At 39.7% G+C, this 19,263-nt stretch overlaps 1 protein-coding gene across 3 annotated transcripts in view; it reads left to right on the forward strand.

The window, feature by feature from the left end:
- The first annotated feature begins 12,735 nt into the window (after positions 1-12,735).
- The window catches only part of PPP1R42 (protein phosphatase 1 regulatory subunit 42), a 63,042-nt gene continuing 56,514 nt past the window's right edge, over positions 12,736-19,263 (forward strand). For 2 of the 3 annotated variants that reach the window (XM_030795221.1, XM_030795222.1), the window contains exon 1: positions 12,747-12,810. The gene's annotated coding sequence lies outside the window, so the exon portion shown is untranslated. Of the gene's footprint in view, positions 12,811-18,681; positions 18,782-19,263 lie in introns of all 3 variants that reach the window. The other variant, XM_012496074.2, reaches the window with a different exon arrangement.

Below are 19,263 nucleotides of genomic sequence, written 5' to 3' on the forward strand. Positions count from 1 at the left end.
TCCTCACAGAACTTCTGGAGGCTAAAGCTTAATTAACAAGAACTTAAAGATACTGCTATGAGGGGAGAAATAAAGTGTGTTGGGGACTCGTGGGGAGGAATGCATATCCTCAAGAGGGGTCAGCAAAGTTGGCTTCCTGAAGGATGTGGCCTGATCATTAAGTTGAAATATGAAAGGATTAGCCAGAAGAGAGTAATAGGGAGGTGGTTACTGTTACAGGCAGGGAGTACAGCAGTGTGTAGAAGCTCAGAGGTAGAAAGCAAGAACCTAGAACCTTCAAGGAAATGAGATTCAGTTAGACTTAAGATTGGTAAGTAGGGCCAAGCATGGTGGCTCACACCTGTAACCCCAGCACTTTGGGAGGCTGAGGCAGGAGAATTGCTTGAGCTCAGCAGTTCGAGACCAGCCTGGGGTAACATGGCAAAACGCCATCTCTACTAAAAGTACAAAAAAATACCCAGGTGTGGTAGTGTGCACCTGTGGTCCCAACTACTTGGGAGGCTGAGGTGGGAGGATCGCTTGAGCCAGTGGCAGGGGATGGGGGTGCAGTGAGCCGTGATCGCACCACTGTACTCTAGCCTGGGTGACAGAGTGAGACCCTGTCTCAAAAAAATATATATGTGTGTGTGTGTGTGTATATATATGTATATATGTCAGTAGGACTTGGGGAGTGACAAGAGATGACTTCAGAGGTAGGACCAGGGTAGATCCTGCGGTGGCATTCTGGAGTTTATCCTAACAGCATTAGGGGGTTAGGGAGTTTTAAACAGCAAAAATGTAGTACATTGTCTTTTCTAAGAGCTTCCTGTTGAGAGATTTGGCAGTAAAGCCTAGATGACAGCAAATGAGATAACCCTTGGAGGATAAAGAATGAGAAGAGGGCCCAAGACTGAATCATGGAAACATCAGATATTTAAAATGGGCAGAGGAAGAGACCACAGGAGCCAAGGAGTAAGAAACCTTTAAAAAGGAACTTACGGCAGGGCATGGTGGCATGGCCCATAATACCAGCATTTTGGAAGGCTGAGGCGGGAGGGTCACTTGAGCCCAGCAGTCTGAGACCAGCCTGGGCAACACAGCAAAACCATCTCTCTACAAAAAAATACGAAAATTAACCAGGCGTGGTGGTGTGCACCTGTGGTCCCAGCTACTTGGGAGGCTGAAGTGGGAGGATCACCTGAGCCCAGGAAGTTGAGGTGGCAGTGAGCCATGATCGCACCGCTGCACTCCAGCCTGGGCAACAGAGTGAGACCCTGTCTCTAAATTAAATAAATAAGTAAATAGGAACTTACCAGTGACTTCACATGGTACAAAAGGTCAAGGAAAAGAAAACACGAGTTTTGTTAGATTTAACATTGAGGCAGATTTTTGGTTAAGATGAGGAAGCCAATTAATATCCAAATACTTAGTTGCTGATATATTAACATTTTGGTCTGTTTTATATCCCTTTAAAGGAGGCACCCCCCCAATTTCAGACGGCACAACCTGACCTCTATTTTTATGCCCTTTAAAACAAAAATCATGAGCCAGGAGCAGTAGCTTATGCCTATAATCCTAGCACTTTGAGAGGCTGAGGTGGGTGGATCGCTTGAGCTCAGGAATTCAGGACCAGCCTGGGCAACAAGGTGAAACCCTGTCTCTACAGAAAAAAAAAAAAAAAATTCTGCCCCCAAAGAACAGCCAAAATCTGCAGTTACTGCCACAGATAGATATAGCAACACCAGCATCATATTGAGTCATTCTCGGAAAACAAATGAATTGAGGTTTCTCTCACAGACATGAATAAATGGTTAAGGTTTTGACATGAAAAAGTAAGGAGTCATTGAAGTCACCATGAAAACATATTAGCAGTTTTCATTCCAAGACTTGAATGCAGTTATTCATATTTAATTTGCCATTCCACATTTAATTTGACATTGGTGAACTTACTATCTTGGAGGCTGGGCACAGTGGCTGGCGCCTGTAATCCCAGCACTTTGGGAAGCCAAGGTGGGTGGATCACTTGAGATCAGGAGTTGACTTCAAGTTGACCAAGTTGATCTGACTTGAATACAGTTATTCACTTTTAATTTGACAATCCACATTTAATTTGACACTGGTAAACTTATTAATTAAGATTATCTTGGATGCTGGGTGCAGTGGCTCATGCCTGTAATCCTAACACTTTGGGAGGCTGAGGCAGGTGGATCACCTGAGGACAGGAGTTCGAGACCAGCCTGGCCAACATGGCGAAACCCTGTTTCTACTAAAAATACAAAATTAGCTATACGTAGTGGCGCATGCTTGTAGTCCCAGCTACTTGGGAGGCTGAGGTAGGGGAGTGCTTGAACCCAGAGGTGGAGGTTGCAGTGTGCAGAGATCACGCCACTGCACTCCAGCCTAGATGACAGTGAGACTCCGTCTCAAAAAACAAAAAATTATCTTGGTGGGATGGAAAATACCTATGTTTACAACAGAGGATTACCAGGGAAAGAAAGCTTTTCAGTCCTAATTTCATTGGACTCATTTTTGAGAAATGTCAGTATTTCAGTGATTCCTTGGTTGGAAGTAACCACAAAAAAACAAAAAAGTAACTTAAAAAGAATATATTGGCTCATTGTCAAAAAAAAGATTCTGACTTCACTCTGATTGACTTAACGGGTCATGAGCCCACCTTTGGGATTACATTTAGCAACTGCTGAGATCAATTAAGGGCTACTTCTAGAGCTGGGAATAGGGACAATAAACCAAAATGCGCAAGCAGTGGGTCAATTGATGGCCACAGACACAACCACCAATGTCCCCTCAAGCAACCACCCAGCCCAGGCAATAACAGCCCCAGAATGAGGCATTTGCATTTCATTTAATGTAGCTACTTTACTAAAGAGATCCTTTACAAATATTTTTAAGCACTTCTTTACATTTTAATCTATTTTCATGATTACTTTTGGTATTAGTGTTCCAGTTTATAACACTGAGCTTTTAAGAAATCAGGGTTCAATTTGCAGCCATCATTTAGAAACTAAGTTGGGGTTGACTAAACTAAGTTGGGGTTGCCTTCTCCTGCAAAGCATTATCTTACAGCTTTGAGCTACTTAAAGCTGAAAAGGCCATTTTTCCCAAGTGAAGTCTGTTTTTTGTTCAGTTTCAAATTTTTCAGAGATAATTTCCAAAGCTCTTTGGTGATAATATACAGGAAATGTCAATTATCATAAAAAATCCCAATGTCCAAGTAATAAAATGAGCCAGAGCAGGACTAGAAGCCCAGGCTGGAGCAGAGATGGAGTGAGAAGTCACTGGATAGGGAATGGGGATTGGAGCCAGTTAAGGAGGACAGTAAGACACCAGAATCGAGAGTGTTCCAAATTTTCCAGCTTGCTTTAATATCTCAAGGTCCTAGTTCCAAAAAGTCAACAACATGACCTTATATATATTGTTGACATGTACAATATGCCTGTAGTACCATTTTATGTTACATTGTCCAGTTATATGAGTACTTCAATCTGCACGTTTTATTTATTGATTAACAACAACACACCACACAAGTACTGCCAAGAACAAAAAAGCCAATAAGGGAAGAATAGCCATTTGCGCTCCATTGTTTCTCAATTTGGAAAATAAGCTCTGAGACCAAACATCATGGGCTCTGTTAGAGGGATCAAGTCTGAAGATTGTTGTCACACATTAGTATGACAACCTTGTATTCAGGACTTTGAAAAATCACTGCATTGCACAATAGAATAAACCGCTCCCACAGAGCAACCACTTAAAAATAAACATAGAAGAGAGCAGGAGCATAAGGAACTTCACAGTGAATCAGAGAAACTGTTGGAGGGTAGGTGTGCTGCATATTGCAGAGTTTCAAAGTTTCCAAAAACTGTTCTGTGAGTGATGAGGTACAGATGCACAAGCCATGCATGCAGAGAAGAGTTCATTTATATTACTAAGTCTGCACTGTATCCACATGTAGCTGAGTAAACTCAACTGAACACAGATTGTTAAGTATCCAAGGTTTCTATATTTATGGATTGTTTTAACTATAACAATATACCTATATGGTGAGTAATGTGGTTTTTTGTTCTGGTTTTGAAGACAGGAAGACACACTACACAGAATGACAGCTTTTATTTTTGCTCATTCTTATAAAATATAATTCTGTTTAAATTATGAGATCATAATGTCATTCACTGTTTAATAATCAATGTATCTATGCCATTGTATTCATAAAATACTTGTTAGAAAGTTGCAAGTCTAGTTATGTGTTCTCTCATTTTGGCCTATTTTCAGTACAAGATCCAACAGCAAATAAATTTACTTTCTTGGGGCCAAAATGCTAGTTTAAGTAACTACTTCTGAGATAATCAATCTATAGGTTTCTAAAGGTTTCTAAAATTTTTATCCATATACTACCAGAAGAAATACCATTTATCTTTGTAAACATAAAGTTATAACCTACTTTAGAAATCTAATAACATGAGAAACTCAGGTCAACTGGGACCAGATTGGCATACTTAAACTTTTGATCTCAGAAATAATATTACGAAAATAAAATCAGGAACTCTATCATTTCAGGTCATTTGGGAGGAAACAGCTAAAATCATAGCTTGATAACTAACACCAATGATTAATTGCTTTTTCAACATGTGGATTATCTTGGTGCCAAAAATTATGGAACAACTGCTCAACAAATTGGAGAGTCCCTGATGTCAATGCTCATATTTTCTTTGGATTAAACTAAGCAATTATGCTGAAGTTTCTAATGACTGAGTAAAATGGTATTTGTGCCTTGGGCACATTTTGATGAACTACAGTTGTACTTTTCAAAACCTAAGAGGCATATGCTTTAAAAAGTATATTGTCTACAATAAATCTGTTCAGCCTTTATATTAGATTTCAGAGGATTATTATAAGTACCTATCATAAAACTATAAATATGTTTACCATTGATAGTTGTTACTTTAAACTCCTTACCTTCCTGAAAAATCAGTTGGTATAAATTCATCTCCAAATAAATGTTTAACTTATATGATTCATTTTTGTTCCTAGCACTTGCTACTTCATACTCCATCCTTATATTCAGTTGAATTTATTCTATGTATCATTGATGTTGCTAAATAAGTCCTTTAAAACACATATAGAATTAGCTTTAACTTTTTACTTCAACTCCTATATAATCCATCTATCACTTCTTGCATATCTTTTCAGTATAATTGAAGCTATCTTAAGGTTCTGGGCTTAGAAAATAAAGTAACACAAACTAGGCGAATAAATTAATATGTGATTTTGTTTGTTTGTTTGTTCTGAGATGGAGTTTCGCTCTTGTTGCCCAGGCTGGAGTGCAATGGTGCAATCTCAGCTCACTGCAACCTCTGCCTCCTGGGTTCAAGCGATTCTCCTGCCTCAGACTCCCGAGTAGCTGGGATTATAGGCATGTGCCACCACGCCTGGCTAATTTTGTATTTTTTAGTAGAGACGGGGTTTCTCCATGTTGGTCAGGTTGGTCTTGAACTGCCGACCGACCCCAGGTGATCTGCCCACCTCGGCCTCCCAAAGTGCTGGGATTATAGGCGTGAGCCACCACGCCTGGCCAGAAATTAATATGTGATCTTATATGTGAGGACACATCATGTTGAATAAGTACAGCCATCTGAAAGGTTCTGTATCAGCACTCTAGGAAAGGGGGTAAAAGTTTTATAAAAAGAAGAGTTGGGGAGGCAAGGAGAGAGAGAGAGAGGCAGAAGAAGAAGAAGAAAGAGGAGAAGGAGAAGAAGAGAAGAAGGAGGAGGAGGGGGAAGAAGGAAGGAAGGAAGGAAGGGAGGGAGGGAGGGAGGAAGGAAGAGGAGAAAAGAAAAAAGTGAAATGTTCTGTAGCTTGAAGAAAGTTACCTTGATAGGCCACTGATGTCAGAATTACAAATGAACACCACTTTTTAGGGAAGATTATGGGTCTAACTAGTCTTAATATTTAAGGTAAACACTACATCACTTAAAACTATGGAATGTTGAAATGGTAATTCATATAGACAGACATCAACATTACAGACTTCTAGTTATCCCAAGATCTGAAAATAATTAACACATGCTTTACCTACACCAGAGAGCAAAACTAAAACAACAGCTATATTGAATCTGACAATTTGGAACACAAGTTGAAATATATTTCCAAGTTCTCAAGACCCTCCTGCTTAGATTTCTAAGGGCATCCTTAATACTATTAATTACATTAATATCACACTACAAAAACAGTATTTTTTCATCTTATAAAGTAGCAACTGCTCTCTCCTTCAAACTCTAAATATAATACATATAATAAAGTTAGTTTTTTCCTGTTAACAAAAGGAAAATTTACATTCTGCCTTATGAGTTAAATACTATGATATATTAATACCAAAATCCAAATTTCTCACTGTGACCAAAAGGCCCTTTACATCTGATTCCTACTTTCCTCTCACCCATTCTCCCACTCCTTCACTATCTTCCACCCACACTGTCCTCTGGGTCCTTACGCTCACCCAGCTCTTTCCCACTCCAAACCTTCACAGTGGCTGCTTTTTGGACCTGGAACACTTCCTTGCAGGCTCTCACACACCTGGCTCCTCATTCTTGTCTCAGTTCAGATGCCCATATCCCTCATCTCAAGGAAATACCTTTCTCCTTCCCTTCTTCCTCCCTACCCCAGTTACACAATTTCATTACACTCTATTTCTTTCTTTCACAGAATTTACTGCAATCTGAAATTATTTGGGTGCTTGATTTATTAGTCTGTCTCCCCTTTCTAGAATGTAAGCTCCATGGGGGTGGGGACTTGTTCTAACTCACCTTTGTATCCCCAGCACCTTAAGCAGTGGCACCTGGCAGTCAACCCATAAATATCTGTTCAGAAAAGAAATAACTTACTGCACATATTTTATTTGCTTTTCAGAAACATCAACAATATACTGCATTTTTAGAGGAGGAAATTAAATGTGCCCACACCTTTTTTTTTGGTTTTTGTTTTGTTTTGTCTTGTTTTGTTTTGAGACAGAGTCTTGCTCTGTCACCCAGGCTGCAGTGCAGTGGCGCGATCTCGGCTCACTGCAAGCTCCCCCTCCCGGGTTCACGCCATTCTCCTGCCTCAGCCTCCCCAGCAGCTGGGACTACAGGCGCACGCCGCCACGCCTGGCTAATTTTTTTGTATTTTTAGTAGAGACGGGGTTTCACCATGTTAGCCAGGATGGTCTCCATCTCCTGACCTCGTGATCCGCCCACCTCTGCCTCCCAAAGTGCTGAGATTACAGGTGTGAGCCACCGCGCCTGGCCTGGTGCCCACACTTTTAAAGTGACTTTATTTTTTTAGACATGGGGTCTTGCTATGTTGCCCAGACTAGGGTACAGTAGCTATTCACAGGCACAATCATAGTGTACTGCAGCCTCAAACTCCTGGGCTCAAGCGATTCTCCTGCCTCAGCCTCCCAAGTAGCTAGGTCTACAGGCATGCACCACTGTGACTTTTGTTACAATGTGAGATCATTATAAAAATAAATACTTCTTACCAAAACTTCTTAAGAGGTTTAAAATAGGAGTGAAAAAAAAGCCGTATTCTATAAAGGATCACTACTGTAGAAATATATAAAAGGACACACTACTATTAAAAAAGCACCAGCCACTTACAAAAACAAGCATGAAGGAGTGGAACTCTTTTCAAACGAGCTTACCAAAAAAAGCAAACAGGAACCAAAAAGTGAAGCAATTAAATAGAGGTATACAGATATATAACATGTTTTCACTTATTTTAAGTTATTTTGAAAGATATGAGAATAGAGTATATGACATTGCTGAGTTTCACTCTTAGCCCCTATCCATCACAAACTAATTAAACTTTTGCTGAACTTATTATTGGCCTGATAAACTTAAGCAAATTTGGTCTTGAATCTCCAGAGGTTCCCCATCTCTGGTACAAAAGACAATTTTTTTGAAATTCCTAAAACATAAGCAGGGAACTGTTCCTGAAACCTAGCCTAAACTTTTGCTAAAATTGTATGTGCATGTCTTGCAAATGCTACCTGAAAACTCAAACTAAAATTTTAGACTCTATTGACAATAAATGTTTCAGAAATTGAGATAAAACATTATTTAAATTAGAGTGCTAGTGGCAATGTTTACAAAATACTTTTCAGAAAGCTTCTTTTCACTTTAAGGTAAAATCTTTTTACTTTAAGGTATAATATTAAATGTGTCTTTAGGCTGGGCGCAGTGGCTCACGCCTGTAATCCCAGCACTTTAGGAGGCCGAGGCAGGTGGATTGCTTGAACCCAGGGGTTCAAGACCAGCCTGAGCAACATGGGGAAATCTCGTCTCTATAAAAAATACAAAAATTAGTCGGGCATTGCAGCACACCTGTAGTCCCAGCTACTCGGGAGGCTGAGGTAAGCGATCTCTTGAGCCCAGAGGGTCGAGGCTGCAGTAAGCGGTGATCCTACCACTGCACTCTAGCCCAAGTGACAGAGACCCTATCTCGGAAAAAAAAAAAGTGTCTTTAAGGTAATGAAACTGATTTTCAGTTGAGATCCTTAATTTATAGCCACATCTCACATGCTATATTTATTTCAATTTGATCCTCTAGTGATGAGTGCAAGTGAACCATTTTAGAAAAGAGTCTACATATATTAAACATAATAGAACTGTAAAAATAGAACTTGAGAAAATCTTTGTGTATTAAAATTAATATAACTTTTAAAAATAGAACTTCACAAAGTCCTTTCACATCTGTTGTTAGTTAATAATGGGGACGTGGAGAGAAAGCTAGATTTGAAAGTCATGCTGAGATTAAGTGGACATGGTTTGGTAACTAGCATTAATATGTGAGAGTACTGGAGATGGCTCTCAGGCTCTACATCTGTAGCAGGGTGAACTGTGGGCAAGACAGGAACTAGAGGAAGTCTATCAGATTTGTGACGGATGGAAATGAGTTCAGTTTTGACATCTTGAGTTTTCAATGCCTCCAGGACATTTATATCCAGGTGGAATGAATGTCTAGCAGCCAGTTGGATGCATAGGTCTAGAACGCAGAAGAAATACCATGAATTGTTTTATATATAATCTATGTAATAATCATTTATATTTATAAAATACATTATATAATAAATTATATAAATCGGTTGCTACATTATTTTTTAAAAATCACTTATTATTAGGGCTCATATTGTGTACATCATGGCCTTAGAGGGCTCCTAGTATCTTCTACAGAAGCTCCCAATGAAATGATCATCTCCAGGTTACAGGATACCTTGAATAGAGACTGCTTCATCCATAACCAAAAGGGTTTTGTTTGTATTGATTCTACAGCTTGCAGCTTCTGATAGATTAGATAGATAGATCGATCGATCAATCAATATATACTTGTTTAAGCTTCCTGTAGTCATTTTCTTTTCTCTCCCCTGAGTTTCCATTTGAAATGTCCTATAAAAATGGGAATGATGTCCCAATTTTCTGAATAAACCTCTCCTTAAGGGAATTTTCCATTGCTCCTATTAGGTATTTATTGCTATATAACAAATTCAAAACTCAGTAGATTAAAATAACACATATTGTTTCACAGATTTCGTAGGTCAGGGATCTAGGTCCTCTGCTTCAGAGTCTCTCTCACAATGCTGCTATCAAGGTGTTGGCTACGGATGAGATCTCATCTGAAAGCTCAACTTCCTAGCTCAGACAGTATTTGTTGGCATTTAGTTTCTCATCGGATTGATAGTCTCAGTTCCTCACTAGCTGTTGGCTAGAGACTATCCTTAGATCCTTGCCATATGTGCTCTCCTAAATGACAACTTGTTTTATCAAAGACTGCAAGCCCAAAATGTAATAAAGTCTGCTAATAATACAGAAGTTACAATCTTTTGTAACCTAATCACAGAAAGATAGTCTATCAGCTTTGCCTTATTCTATTGGCTAGAACAGGTCAGTAGGTCTAGTCCACATTCCAGAGGAGAGGATCACACAAGGGCCTGGACATCAGGAGGTGAGATCGCTGAGGCCATCTTAGAAGTCTGCCTACCACATAACTAATGTTTACCAATCTACAAGATCAAGACAAAAAAGAGGCATTAACAAAAAATTTTTCTTTATGGAGTTATGTGATGTTATGCATGTCTGGGCCCTTTAACTTGCTAGTTTCTCAATGAAAGATAACTAATCATTAAAGCTGGTGTGCTGTATGTACTCTGGAAGGTCAGGAAATACATATGGGCTACAAAGAAAAATATATGAAATATAAAGTATGTTTCCATCTAAGGTTTCTTGGAAACTCTAATTGAGGCTTTTACAAATGTGCTTTTTAGCATCATTCTTCCCAAAGTACCTTTTAAAATGATTCTCAAGGCTTCACAATATATATATTTTTACAAATACTTATTTCCCAACATCTGTAAAAGTGTAAATCTTAGAGTATTTTATGCTGAACTTACAAATTTGGTACTGAAGACAAGTATTTCTTGCAGTCTGCCACATTGGAAAATACACAGATGATTGTTTAACATTCTGTGCCATCAGACAGGAATTATATTTCACATCTTTTTTTTTTTTTTTTTTTTTTTGAGATGGAGTCTTGCTCTGTTGTCAGGCTGGAGTACAGTGGCATGATCTCAGCTCACTGCAACCTCTGCCTCCCAGGTTCAAGCGATTCTCCTGCCTCAGCCTCCTGAGCAGCTGGGACTACATGGGAATACAGGTGGGTGCCACCACACCCGGCCAATTTTTGTATTTTTAATAGAGACGGGGTTTCACCATGTTGGCCAGATGGTCTCGGTCTGCTGACCTCATGATCCGCCCGCCTTGGCCTCCCAAAGTGCTGGGATTACAGGCATGAGCCACCATGCCCACCCATTCTTTTATTTCTTATCCTTCTGTGGCTTTTTATTCTGTTAGGTACCCCCTCCTTAAACTCCCTCCCCCAGTGTCTGAATCTGAATTATGAGTTTCTGAATCACTGAATTATTGTGCTTCTCAGGACAAATCTTACTTCTGATGATTCTTTCTATATCATCTTTACTAGTTTTTCTTCCCTCTTTTATCCAAACTAGTTGGCATAGCTACTAACCCACTATTTCGCTTTCCTTATTTTCTCCCTCACTACCATTTCTGGCCTCATGGTTTAAATAATCAGGCTTATATTGTAGACTATTAAAACCTTTCTCACCTCACACTTAATGTATGTAAACCAAACTCATCCACTTCCCCTCAAATTACTTACCATCTCTCCTCTTTCCCCAGTATTGTTCCTTTATCATAGCTAACATCTGGGAATTATCTTCAACTTCTCCCCTCCCTTTATCCTACCCAGTCTCTATTAAATCATGCTTCAAAATATCTCCTAAATTTTTTCATTCCTTTCCACTTTCTTTGCCTTCACTCCAACCCAAGCCAAGATTGCTTTCACAACTGGACTTAAGCAAAAATATCCTGAATGGGGTTAGGGCTCCTTTGCCACCATTCCCCCACCTTCCTAGGATACTCTTATTGTAATGGTCAGGTGGGTAAAATGAAAGGAGAACTGGGCTTGAAATCAGGAGGCCAAGAAGTTCCCTCTCTGCCACCCCAGGTGTGACCTTGAGCATGTTTCTTTCTTCTTTTGAACCCTGGGAATTTCCTTATCTGCAAAATGGCAATTTGGATTACTCTCATGGGCTCTAAGCTGCCTTGCAATTCTAACAATCTTCTGCTCTGACACTTCTTTGCTCAAAGAATGGCAATGACGACCTTTTCTCCACCAGAATCACAGCTGGTACTCAAATGTTTTCCAGCTTGCATTGTCCCTTACATCCAGACTGCTCACTTCACCATATCCCTAATGAGCCCCAGGCTTTCCACTATAAATGTCAGTTCCCTGTACTATTGTACTTCTTCTGCAATTAAATTACTCATTTTGCAAACATTTATGGAGCAACTGTTAATGAACAAGGCACTTTGCTAGGTCCTGGAAATAGCGAGGTAAACCACATAATCCTTGCCCTCAAAGAATTTAGCATCTCATTGGAGATATGGCTAAGTAGCTAACATATAATATTGTATTAAGTGCTATGCTGGAAAAAGTAATACATCTCAGCTGTTTGGGGGAAGAAGGGCATTACTTAACAAGATGGGATACCCAAGAAGACTTCGGAAAGGCTGCACTAATTCCAAACTGAGTCTTTAAATCTTAAAAGGAAAAATAAGACTGAAGGAGGTGAGAAAGTGTGTGCTATGCCTACCTTGAAGGGCGGAGAAGAGAGGGGAATTATTATTATTTTTATTATTAAGAACAGGACATACTGAAAAACATTGGAGTGTAGAGGGCAGGTGGCAAGCGGTGAGGTTGGTCATGATGAATAGCCCTCAATGTCACCCTAAGTAATTTGAGGTTTCACCGAGGAAAGGATGGAGTACAGGCTGTATTCTGAATCAGATAATTCCTTTCCTGGTCTGTTATTGGGAAAAGGTGGTTATCGGGCACGGAAACGGTCAAAGCCGATGGCAGGATAATCCGGTAGGGGGAAATGGTGGTCTGCCAAAAATTGTTCCGGCTACCAATTGGTCCACTAAAACAATGCGGTGACCGATGCCTCACGGCCTCTTCAAGCTAACAGGACTCTAGTCGGAGTCGACCTAGTGGCCACCGTCAGTGCCCATCAACGCCCGGCCGCCGCGTCACAGAGGTAAGGACCCACTGGGGAGGGAGCAGCCTGCGACGTCGCGACATTTCTCGTGAGTGGCGCTTGGACAGCGCGTCTGGTCGCCCAGCAACCGCCGCTGGTCTGCGTAGGGACCCGGCGCCGGCGAAATCGACCAAACTGGAGTTACCGACCGGACTGTCCCGCGAGCGGTGAGCTGCCCGCGGGGAATAAGTGTGGGGACCGAGGAAACCCTAGAACCATGTTTCTCAAACTTGCCTGCCAGTAAGACTTTCTGGGACATTTGTTAAAATGCAGATCCTTGGGCCCTATCTTTAGACATACAGAATTTCCAGAAAAAATAGTCTGGAAGTCTGTGTTTTTAACAAATGGTTAGCTGGCAAGATTGGGAAACAGCTCTAGAGGAGGGAGACACAGGTGGAGGGGTGGTCGCGGGGCTGAGGAAGCAGCCCGGTGGGCGTGGAGCTGAGTTTGAAAGGGTTTTTGAAAAGCCTGAGGGCTGGAGCCAGTGATTTAGAGCATCTGGAAGCCACTGAGCCTGTGGCCTAAGTGGAAGTATAGATACTAACAGAATTCAGAAAACGTTGTCCACTGCCTCTAGTCTGTGGGAATTCCAGTAGATGAAAGCCAAGGGGTCCATTAAAATGGATTCCACCCATGTAAGAAACCTGCACATGTACCCGCCAAACCGAAAAGCCGGAAAACAACAACAACACAACAAAACGAACAAACAAAAAAACAACAACAAAAGCTAACAATAAAATGGATTCCTAGAGCCTGTAAAGAAGCTCTAAGCTGTTCCCACTGGTGGCCTGGGAGAGAGAGATCTAGTAAGAGGAGTCCCAAAGTAACAAGAGATATCTAGAAGGTGGAAAGTAGGCAAAAGCAGTTTCTCAAACTTTAGAACACAATCTATTTTAAAAGAAAACCAAAGACACTTCACAAGTGCTGACATTATTTTTATTATAATCTTCTAAAATATATCCAAATCCACTCTAGGTTCAGTTTAAGCTCCTGAAGCTTTTAATTTTCTAAAACAATAAAACTACCAATACAGTTTAAATTAATATTGTTTTTAACAAGATGAATGGTGGTGTTCTGATGAAACTAAATTCTTTCTTATGGACTGCTACAGTGCAAATTGTTTTGAGTTAACAGTCTATTGTTTTGTGTTGTGGGTTGATTCAGTTCTCTCCTCGTCCATATTCAAGCCCCTAGAAAGTTTTCCTATAGCTTGCTGATGAGGTCCATTGACCTTCCCTTGGTTTAATAAATACTTCACTTACATACAAAGTTTGCCTCTGTCCTTTTCCAAAATTATCTAAGGTCATTAATTTTTATCTATGTGAACACCAGTTTATACACAGAAATCTACAGACAGAATCCATTTCTAAAGTGAAGGTATTAAGAATATGTCATTTCAAAATATTCTGCTCTGGCATATTGATTATATTTAGTTAAAAGCACTTGAAAAATGGCTGGGCATGGTGGCTAACACCTGTAATCCTAGCACTTTGGGAGGCTGAGGCAGGCGGATCACTTGAGATCAGGAGTTCCAGACCAGCCTGGCCAACATGGCAAAACCCCGTCTCTACTAAAAATACAAAAATTAGCTGGGCATGGTGGTGCATGCCTGTAATCCCAGCTGCTCGGGAGACTGAGGCAGAAGAATCACTTGAACCCAGGAGGCAGAGGTTGCAGTGTGGCTGAAATCGCACCACTGCACTCCAACCTGAGCAACAGACCAAGACTCCATCTCACGAAAAAAAAAAAAAAAAAGCACTTGAAAAATGACAGGTAAAAGACGATTGCCCTGACTTTTATTCTGTTTTTTGTTTTTTTGTTTTGAGACAGGTTCATGCTCTGTTTCCCAGGCTGAAGTGCAGTGGTGCAATCACAGCTCACCACAGCCTTGACTTCCCAGGCTCAAGCAATCCCCTCCTGCCGCAACCTCCCAAATAGCTGGGACCACAGGCGTGTACCACCATGCCTGGCTCATTTATTTTTTGTAGAGACAGGGGTCTCGCCATATTTCTCAGGCTGGTCTCGAACTCCTGGGCTCAAGCAATCCTCCTGCCTCAGCCTCCCAAAGTGCTGGGACTACAGGTGTGAGCCAACACACCCTGCCTGTTCTTTTTCTTAAAAGCAGGAAAATAAATTTTTATGTGAAAGATTTCCTCCCTATACTAGAAAGTATCATTCTTACCATCAAGGACTGGAAGCTGAAGCCAAGGAAAAGCTGTACAAAGAAATGTTTTTACAGGAACCCTTCACCAATCAACTACCCTAGCCCTAGCCCAAGCTCCTTTACCTTGTCACATTTTCTTTTTTATTTTTTTTGAGATGGAGTTTCGCTCTTGTTGCCCAGGCTGGAGTGCAATGGTGCAATCTTGGCTCACTACAACCCTGCCTCCTGGGTACAAGCGATTCTCCTGCCTCAGCCTCCCGAGTAGCTGGGATTACAGGCGTAGGCCACCATGCCTGGCTAATTTTTTTGTATTTTTAGAAGAGACAGGGTTTCATCATATTGATCAGGCTGGTCTCAAACTCCTGACCTCAGGTGATCCACCCACTTCGGCCTCCCAAAGTGCTGGGATTACAATCATGAGCCACCACGCCTGGCCACATTTTCACAATTTACTATGGTCTTTTTTTTTTCCTTTTTTTCTTTTTTTTTTTTTTTTGAGACAGAGTCTCACTCTGTCGCCCAGGCTGGAGTGTAGTGGTGCGATCTGGGCTCACTGCCACCTCTGCCTCCCAGGTTCAAGCGATTCTCCTGCCTCAGCCTCCTGAGTAGCTGGGATTATAGGCATGTGCCACCACGCCCAGCTAATTTTTGTATTTTTAGTAGAGATGGGGGTGTCACCATGTTGTCCAGGCTGGTCTCGAACTCCTGACCTCAAGTGATCTGCCCACTTCGGCCTCCCAAAGTGCTGGGATTACAGGCATGAGCCACCGCACCCAGCCTACTATCCTTTTTCTAACTTAGTATGCAGGTATACAACTCGGCGTCTTTGGGTCTTCATTTCTTATGAAGGCTCCCATGCCACATTAAACTTGTATTAACTAAATTTGCTTGCTTTTCTCCTCTTGATCTGCTGTATGTCAATTTAATTCTTAGGCTCAGCCACAAAAAAAAACAAAAAAAACAAAAAAAACAAAAAAAAACCCTAAGATGGAAGAGGTAAGATTTTGCCTTCCCTACAAAACAGCATGGCCATTCATGAGGTTTCAGGTGATCCAAATTTTCTCTGTTTTAGCCAAAGTTAGAAAACAGAGCCTGAAGTAAAAACTCAAGTGATAGGCTGGGCATGGTGGCTCACACCTGTAATCCCAGCACTTTGAAAAGCCAAAGCAGGAGAATCACTTGAGCCCAGGAGTTTGAGACCAGCCTAGGCAACATAATGAGACCCTGTCTGTAAAAAAAGAAAAGAAAAACCTCCTTATTAAGCTTAGATGAAAAAATTCCTGACCTCGTGATCTGCCCGCCTCGGCCTCCCAAAGTGCTGGGATTACAGGCATGAGCCACTGTGCCCAGACGAGTATGGCTATCTTAAAAAAAAAACTTACAGCAAATATCATACTAAAAAAAAACCTTACAGCAAATATCATACTTGGTGAAATGTTGCAAGTATTTCCTTTGAGATCAGCAATAAGACAAGTTTATGTGCCCTCACTGCTTCTATTCAACATTGTTCCTAGAGGTCCTAGCCAGTGCAATAACACAATAAAAAAGAAAAAAAAATATAAAAGGTTTGGGAAGTAGTAGACTGTTACTCATATATAATCTGATTGTCTACATGGAAAACCCAAAGATTCTATAAAATAATATTAATGTGTCCTTACCAGTGTTGCTGGATATAAAATCAATATTTTTAAAATACTGCATTCCTATACAGTAGCTACAAACAGAAAATATAATTTCTAAAAGAATAACATTTGCAATATCAACAAAAATCTATGATCCCAATAACTCAAAAATAAAAACTCGAGCTGGGCATGGTGGCTCATGCCTGCAATCCCAACAGTTTGGGAGGCCGAGGCAGGTGGATTGCTTTCACCCAAGAGTTTGAGATTTCCCTGGCAACTTGGCAAAACCCCATCTCTACTAAAAATACAAAAATTAGCTGGGCATGCTGGCGCAGGCTTGTAGTCCCAGCTTCTCAGAACGCTGAGATGGGAGGATCGGTTGAGACTGGGAGACGGAAACTGCAGTGAATCGAGATCAGGCCACTGTACAGAGCGAGACCCTGTCTCAAAAACAAACAAACAAATGAAAAAACAAAACAAAACAAAAAACTTATGCATGGCCTTAAATATAAAAGAAAAATTTTTAACTACTGAAAATCATTAAATTAGCACTACCAAAATGGAGAGACTTACCGTACTCATGGAAAAGAAGACTTGATATTAGAGAAATGTCAGTGCTTCATGAATTGTTTATAAATTTGCAATTCCTAACAAAATCATGAAAGGACTTTTCATGAAATGAAAAATTGATGTTAAAGTTTATATGAAAGAGTCAAGGACCAAGAATAACCCATGTAGAGAGAGAGATTATTAATCTATACTAATTAAGACCGTGTTGTCAGGGAGATAAATATGTAAATAATGGAAGAGAAAAGAACCATAGAAGAGAAAACACCCCAAGTACTGGGGTAATTGGTTCTCATAAGGAAAAAAAATATTGAATATCTCACTTCCTACACAGTAATCAACTCTAGATAAAGACCAAAATGCATCAAGGAAAACTTTAACATGTTCAGAAGAATACATAGGTCATTTTTTCTGAAATTAAGGTAGGGAAGGAGTTATTAAATAAGCCACAAAAAGCACAAAACGTGAGAAAAATAGTGATACATTTGACTATATTAAAAACTAAAGCTTCTGTTTTTTAGAAGATACCATTAAAAGCAAACTAACAAGTGAAAAAGAGAGAAAAGACAAGCTACAGTCTGGGAAAAGACATTTGCAACACATATTATCAACGAAATATTAGTATCTTATAGAAATGTGTGTGTGTTCTAAAAATTTCTTAGAAAAGCAGAACTCAGTAGGAAAAATGGGCAAAATATAAGAAATAGCAATTAACAGAAGAGAAACTCCACATGGCCAATAATAAAGAGGAAAATACTCTCAGTCTCTCAAAAAGTAGAGAATGGCAAATTAAAACACAGTAGTGAGATATCATTTTATATCCATCAGCTTGGCAAAAAGTTAAAGATTGCCAATATCAGGTGCCAACAATGGTGCAGAGCAGTGGGAACTCTTTTACTTGCCAGTGGTAAAATTCCTTTGGAGAAAAATTTGGCAGTATATAGTAAAGTTGAAATGTCCAACCCAGAAGTGGCCACTCCTAGTTTTAAACCTTAAAGAAGCTCTTGCACATGTGCTAAATGATATATACAAAAATCATAAAAGCAACATTGTAAAAGCGAAAAAAAGGAAATACTCAAAGATCAATCATTAGGAAAAATTAATTTCTTACAACGGAATATTATATAGTAAATATTGTAGAGCTACATACATCAACCCAGATGACTCTCACAAACAAAACATACAGCAGAAAAGAAACTTGAAGACAGAATAATATCATTAATATCATTGATAACATGTAAAATTGTGAAAAACAGTACTATATATTGTTTAGGTATACATACATCTGTAGTAAAAGCATAAAAATATGAATAGTCTAAATTTTAGATAAATCCTAAATTTAAGAGAATGAAGAGGAAGAAAGGTATAGAGGGGTTTCAAATGTGTTTGTAACGTTTTATATTTTAAGCTGACCTGTGGGTCCATGGGTGTTATACTATTCTTATACTTTTATCGTGAAATATTTTATGAAATATTTTCAAGGTAATAAGTTATTTTTATTGAATTAGACACTTGGTTCAGAATATAGTATCATTATTGAAATGTGGTCCGAAAAGTCAACAATAAGCTTAAAATTTTGTTATAAAAATAATCAGATATATGCAAATTTCAAAAATCTATGAAGATTTTATAATTTTTTTTCTGCGCAGTTCTGAGGCTTAAGATTTTATAATTTTATTCTGTAGGTTGTACTTTGCATTTTGAAGAGTCTAAGAATACATGCCGTATCTTCAAATATTTTATTGTGGGCAATTTATAATAACATAGCCTGGGTAATGCCAATGTGTGAGTATACAAATTTAATTTATAGTCTACTGAATTCATTTTTCCTCCTAAGCACTGATTTCATGTACAGAATATTGTACACATTGAGGTATTTGGTTGGTTAAATTCCATATACACTGGAATAATGTTTAATTTTAAACTGTGTTTTTGATTACATTTGTAGTAAAAGAATGTGAAGCACAATTGGGGAAACTGGGATATTTATCACTTAAATAGCTATACTTCCTGGGCAATTGAAAAAATGGGTTACCTCAAACCTACAAACAATATATGGCAATATTTTATTTACTTATTTAGAGATAGTCTCCCTCTGTCACCCAGGCTAGAGTGCAGTGGCATGATCATAGCTTACACTAACCTGGAACTCGTGGGCTCAAGCAATCCTCTTGCCTCAGCCTCCTGAGTAGCCAGAACTACAGGCACGCACCACCGCCCCTTGGCGTGTTTCCCATATTTACCAGTCCTGATATATTTCTGGTGAG

This window comes from Nomascus leucogenys, chromosome 16 (assembly GCF_006542625.1).
Source record: "Nomascus leucogenys isolate Asia chromosome 16, Asia_NLE_v1, whole genome shotgun sequence".
Taxonomy (NCBI): Eukaryota; Metazoa; Chordata; class Mammalia; order Primates; family Hylobatidae; genus Nomascus; species Nomascus leucogenys.